Here is a 6340-nt window from a genome sequence, read left to right as displayed (position 1 = left end):
TTCATCGAAAATGAATTCAGCATCTTTCATTAAAAGTCTGGTTAAAGGTTTAGTTATTCTGGAGAAGTCCTTAATAAAACACCGATAGAATCCAGCGTGTCCAACGAAGCTTCGGACTTCTCTGATGGTTTTTGGTGGTTTTAGGTTTTCTATAACTTCTATTTTAGCTTTATCTACCTCTATACCTTTTTCGAAAATTATATGTCCTAAAACTATTCCTTCGGTCACCATGAAATGACATTTTTCCCAGTTTAGCACGAGGTTCACCTCCACGCATCTCTCCAGGATTTTCTCAAGGTTAGCGAGACAATTGTGGAAATCAAATCCGCAAACCGAGAAATCATCCATAAACACTTCCATGATACCATCTAGGTAATCTGCAAAGATTGACATCATGCAGCGTTGGAAAGTAGCTGGGGCATTACAGAGGCCGAACGACATTCGTCTGTAGGCAAAAGTTCCATAAGGGCATGTAAAGGTAGTTTTTTCTTGATCTTCGGGGTGGATAGGTATTTGGAAGAATCCAGAGTATCCATCTAGATAGCAGAAGTAAGAGTGTCTGGCTAGACGCTCCAACATCTGGTCTATAAATGGTAAAGGGAAATGATCCTTCCTAGTTGCTTTATTTAATTTTCTATAATCTATACACATCTGCCATCCTCCTTCTAAACGTTTTGCTACATGTTCGCCTTTATCGTTTTGCACGACTGTGATGCCTCCCTTTTTAGGTACTACATGCACAGGGCTCACCCACTTACTATCCGAGATCTGGTAGATTATACCTGCCTCAAGTAACTTAAGAACTTCCTTTTTAACAACATCACTCATTATAGGGTTTATTCTTCTCTGATGTTCCCTTGAGGGTTTTGAATCTTCTTCGAGCGAAATCCGATGCATGCATACGGATGGGCTTATACCCTTCAGGCCAGAGATATTATATCCTAAGGCTGAGGGATATCTTCGTAAAACGTCTAAAAGTTGGTTCGTTTCCTCTTGGCTCAAGGTAGCACTAACTATAACTGGACGGTTCATCTTTTTATCGAGGAACTCATATCTCAGGTTCTTAGGCAGTTCCTTAAGTTCTAAGATTGGTTTCTTAGGGCATGGCATAGGATCTGGGGTAAGGGATAAACATTCGTAAAGGTTATCATCGATGTAGGGTTTCTTAAAGTCATCATCTTCCCTTATGAGAGTTGATGGTAACTTAATTGTTTTTATAATTTCTTTTTGTTCTAATTCTCTAACACATTCATCAATGATATCTAAGGCATAACACGAGTCTCCCATCACAGGTTCCATAAGAAATTTCGAAAGTATAAATTTTATTTTCTCATCACCTACCTCAAATGTCAACTTTCCTTTCTTGACATCTATTATGGCTCCTGCAGTCGATAAGAATGGTCTACCTAGAAGGATTGGTATATCATTGTCCTCTTTGATGTCCATGACAAAAAAATCAGTAGGGATAAATAACTGACCTATCCTAACAGGAACATCTTCTAAAATGCCTATCGGATATTTAACAGATCTATCGGCTAACTGAAGTGACATCTTAGTGGGCTGTAATTCTCCTAAGTTTAACCTCTCACAAACTGCTAAAGGCATTAAGCTCACACTAGCTCCTAAGTCTAGAAAAGCTTTTTCGATGACATGATTACCCAAAAGGCAAGGAATGGAGAAATTTCCAGGATCTTTATCTTTCTTTGCTAATTTGTCCTCGGAAATAGCATTACATTCCAAAGGCTTCGGATCGTCAAGTCTACGTTTGTTGGTAAGGATGTCTTTGAGAAATTTTGCATAAGAAGGTATTTGGGTGATGGCTTCTGTGAAAGGGATTTCTACATGAAGTTTTTCTATAACTTTAATAAATTTTTGATACTGTTTATTGATCTGGGTTTGTTTGAGTCTTTGCGGATATGGTATAGGTGGTTTATATGGCGGGGGTGGTACGTAAGTTTTATCTTTAGGTTCTTCTCCTTTATCTCGACCTTCCTGGTTTTCAGATTCCTCTGGTTCCTTTACTACGTCCGGGGGCTTGGTACATTCCTTAGATGTTTCGGGTTCACTCAATCTAGGGTTTGGTGGCTCATCATAAGCGTTCCCACTTTGTAGGGTAATGGCATTGGCTTGTCCTCTCGGATTTTGTTGAGGTTGTCCAGGGAATTGTCCTCCAGGTGTAGTCTGAGGGGCTTGGTTTAAAGCTACCTGGGAGATCTGGGTTTCAAGCATCTTAGTAGGAGTAACTATTTGGTCAACCTTTGTACCTAACTGAGTAATCAATTCGTTAACATGAATGTTTTGGTTCATGAACTCCTTGTTTTGTTGGGTTTGAGCGGTGATAAAATTTTCCAAAATTTTCTCAAGGCTCGGCTTTGGTGGTACAGGTTGCATAGGTTGATTTGATCGAGGGGCTTGATAACTAGGTCTCGGAGGTGCATTATTTTGGATAGGGTTATTGTTTTTATAGGAGAAGTTCGGGTGATTCCTCCATCCAGGGTTATAGGTATTCGAATATGGGTTCCCTTGGATGTAGTTCACTTGCTCAGAGTGGGTTTCATTTAATATACTGCATTCTGCGGATTGGTGTCCTTTGGTTCCACATATCTCACAATCCGACGAAACTGCGGCTACAGTATTCGGGTTTATGCACATATGCTCGACTTTGAGGGCTAATGCGTCCATTTTAGCTTGCATCATGTCTATAGATCTTAGTTCATGCACTCCTCCTTGGGCTTCCTTCTTCTCTACTGTCGCTCGTTCGACTCCCCATGATTGATGGTTTTGAGCCATATCTTCGATGAGGGCACTAGCTTCAGGATAAGGTTTGTTCATCAGAGCACCGCCTGCGGCAGCGTCGATGGTCATCTTTGTGTTATAGTGAAGTCCATTATAGAAGGTTTGAATGATTAACAAATTTTCTAAACCATGATGTGGGCATGCTCGTAACAACTCTTTATATCTCTACAAAGCTTCGAACAGCGGTTCTCCTTGGTTTTGGGTAAATCTAGTTATATGGTTTCGAAGAACGGCGGTTTTACTCGGGGGAAAATATCTAGCAAGAAAAACTCTTCTAAGGTTATCCCAAGTCGTAATGGAATTGGGTGGAAGGGAATCTAACCATGATAGGGCTTTATCTCTGAGGGAAAAAGGAAATAATCGTAAACGTATTGCCTCAGGAGAAGCTCCATTAGTTTTAAAAGTGTCTGCTAATTGAAGAAATATTTTTAAATGTTGGTTTAGGTTCTCAGTAGCGAGACCCGCGAATTGTCTTTGTTGCACTAGTTGCAACAAGGATGGTTTAAGTTCAAAATTATTAGCTGGGATGGTTGGGTTTACTATACTAGAACTAGGTTCTTCATTAGATGGTTGAGCGAAATATTTAAGAGGTCTTTGGTTTTGATCTTCGGAAATAGCTCTCTTAATTCTGTGAAAGAATAAACGTGCGCGAGCGTAACGTTCAGGTTCCGTCAGAGGGTATACTAAGCTTAAACTTCCGGTGCTGCGAGTTCTTTGCATTGACCGGCGGGAAATAGCCTAAGTCTAAATGATATAACAACAGGAAAATGAAATTTGACGAAATTGGTCCCCGGCAACGGCGCCAAAAACTTGATGCGGTGTTTCGCAAGTATACGAACGCGTCAGAAGAATATAAAAGATTGTCAAATCCACAGAGGCCAAGTGTCAATCTATCGTTATCTATTGTTATGGTGTTTATCAAAGGCAATGGAAATAGGTGCTTTTTTGGAGTGTGCAATGAAAAGTAAAGTATTGAAATAAAGATATAATTAATAAAGACAGGGTCGAATGTAATTCACGTAATCAATTAATAATCCAAGTACTTGCTAATAGAGCTACTTATGGGCAGTGTTTCCTACTTTGAAAAGAACTAATTTAACAGGAACTGTCGCTTTCGCATATTCAGAACCGAGTTGTACTCCCTAATCAAACCCTCTTATTGTCACTTATAAAAAGGCGCGCATTGCGTTAGAGTAGTAAACCTATTTTTAAGAAATATAGTATCTTGACTAAGTTGAAAAGTATTATAACCTGGATTTCTTAACTAAAAGAGGTTCTTACGAACCAGACTCTAAACTTATAAACGCGTCCGAAAATAGTTTTAAAATCTCTTTTCTTCTTAATGTTAAAATCTCCTAATGAACTAAACAAAGCGCTTTCGCTGTTTTTGAAATAGTTAAAAACAATTAAGTTTAAAAAGACGTTGGACGGCTTTCGATCTTACCCAACGGAATTGAAGTGCGGAAAAACTTAAGTTGAAAGTTAAAATAGCCCTTAAGTGTTTCTACGAACAATTGTACGGATTACTGGTTCAATTACGATCCTTACATTCTAACCTTATAAATTTAGCTAGACATGGTAAAGTAAAAGTGCATTAAAATAAATAAAAGTAGTGCGAGTGCGGAAAATAAATAAAAGTAAAGCGAGTGTGAGGAAATAAATAAAAGTAGTGCGAGTGCGGAAAATAAATAAAAGTAAAGCGAGTGCGAGGAAATAAATAAAAGTAAAGCGAGTGCGAGAAAATAAATAAAATAAAAGCGAGTGCGGGAAATATATAAAATAAAGGCGAGTGCGAGAAAATAAATAAAGTAAAGGCGATTGCAGGAAATAAATAAGATAAAGACCACTAATAAAAACCTGCTCCAATCGGAGGGTTGAATAAATTGCAAAGAGGAAATGAAAATGGCGGCAGGATTAACTTCCTTCCAAAGTGCTCCAAACTCGATTACAGACTCTATCACAGACTCGATTACACAATTATGGTAACACTCCAATGCGAAGCGATTACCACTTTATAATACTGAATATATGCCTAAGTGAAACAAAGTTGCTCTGAGTTTGCCTCTGCTCTAAGTTTGGATGTTCCTCTACTCTAAGTTTGGATGATTGTAAAAGTGATTTCGAGTTTCTATTTATAAGCAAGTAAAAAGATGGAAATGACAAGGATGCCCTTCAACTTGAAAATGAGAGGGAAAAACTTTCCTCTTGTGGCGCCCGCCACAAGCACAAAATAAGGCGCCTTAGTGGAGGTAGTGGGAAACATGGAAGTTGAGGGAAGTTGAGCTTGGACACGTCATGGCAGGGTCTGTGGCGCCAGCCATGGGGTAGGCCACAAGTATAAAATGCTGAATTTTAGGGTTTTTAGCTCTTTTTCACTCCTTTTCTCGATCGGGGCTCCGATTAAATTAAAAACATGGAAACAAAGGAAAACATAGCAATAACACAACAAAATGATAATAAAACAACTAGAATGCATGTGAAATCGGAGTCAAAAATACGGTAAATTTCAGTGTTATCAATCTATCGCAACTTCTACAAGCGTTGTTACTCATTCCTTCACAATATCCCAAAGATCTTGATAATAGAACACAACCTTTATCTTCTTGCACCAATTCTCATAATTGTTGTTCTTGAGAATTAGAAGATTTGCTAGAAAATGACCGTTTGGATGATTCGTTGCTATGGTGATTTTCTTCCCACGAATCGATTAACTGGAGCTCTTGATACCAGATGTTAGAAATCCCCCAAAACCTATGGAGAATTTCAATAAATCTTGATGAACAAGATTGTTATCACTCACACAATAACAACTAAAAGAGAGAACAAAGAAGAAAGAGTGTAAAGAACGATGAAGGAGAAGAGTAATAAAATTCTGCAGTTTCTCTCTGCCCATAAACTGTGGAAAACTTGTTATTCACTTTGCAACTACAAAATACTGTGAATTACAAATGTTATGAATTCTCTATTCACTTCATTACAAAAATAAGGGTTACTCCCTCTATTTATAGATTTAGGTTAACTTGGACCTTAAGCCAAAGCCCAAAACTATAAAAACCCAAAATAGCTAACACTACTAAAATATGCATAAGTCGAAATCCTGTGTGAAGCAACATGCTTCGACACTTCGACACACTAACACAACTCAACACACTAGGTGGTTTGACACTTTCTTACTCTATTGAGCAACCTGCTTCGACACAAGGAATTACAATTCAAGATTTATTATCTTTAAATCAATTTAGACAAGTCTTGTGGTTATTTATAAAAATGTTCTTGAGTTGAATGTGAATGGAATAAGTTGAATGTTTAAAGTTTATGAAAGCCACTATAGTATTAATTTGTAAAAATGTTCTTGAGCTGCATTGCTCGTTGCTGCGTTGATCTTATAACAATGTTTTTTTACGTATTGATAACACTCTGTCATTGCATGTTTTCTGTCGAAGAAACGGAGCAAAACACGTCAAAGATGAGCAAAAATGAAGAATAAATCCAAAAAAATATGCAAAGATGACGAAGTATGAAGGAATAAAGACTTGGTAAAAAT

The 6340-nt window shown here is 37.9% G+C and overlaps 1 non-coding gene across 1 annotated transcript; it reads left to right on the top strand.

Moving 5' to 3' along the window:
* The first annotated feature begins 2920 nt into the window (after positions 1-2920).
* On the top strand, positions 2921-3027 carry LOC127109468 (small nucleolar RNA R71). Its single transcript, XR_007796750.1, has one exon. It is a non-coding gene; the product is annotated as a small nucleolar RNA R71 (small nucleolar RNA).
* The last annotated feature ends 3313 nt before the right edge of the window (positions 3028-6340 follow it).

The sequence above is a fragment of the Lathyrus oleraceus genome, chromosome 7 (assembly GCF_024323335.1).
Source record: "Lathyrus oleraceus cultivar Zhongwan6 chromosome 7, CAAS_Psat_ZW6_1.0, whole genome shotgun sequence".
NCBI classification, from domain to species: domain Eukaryota; kingdom Viridiplantae; phylum Streptophyta; class Magnoliopsida; order Fabales; family Fabaceae; genus Lathyrus; species Lathyrus oleraceus.
This window is presented reverse-complemented; position numbering and strand designations above follow the sequence as displayed.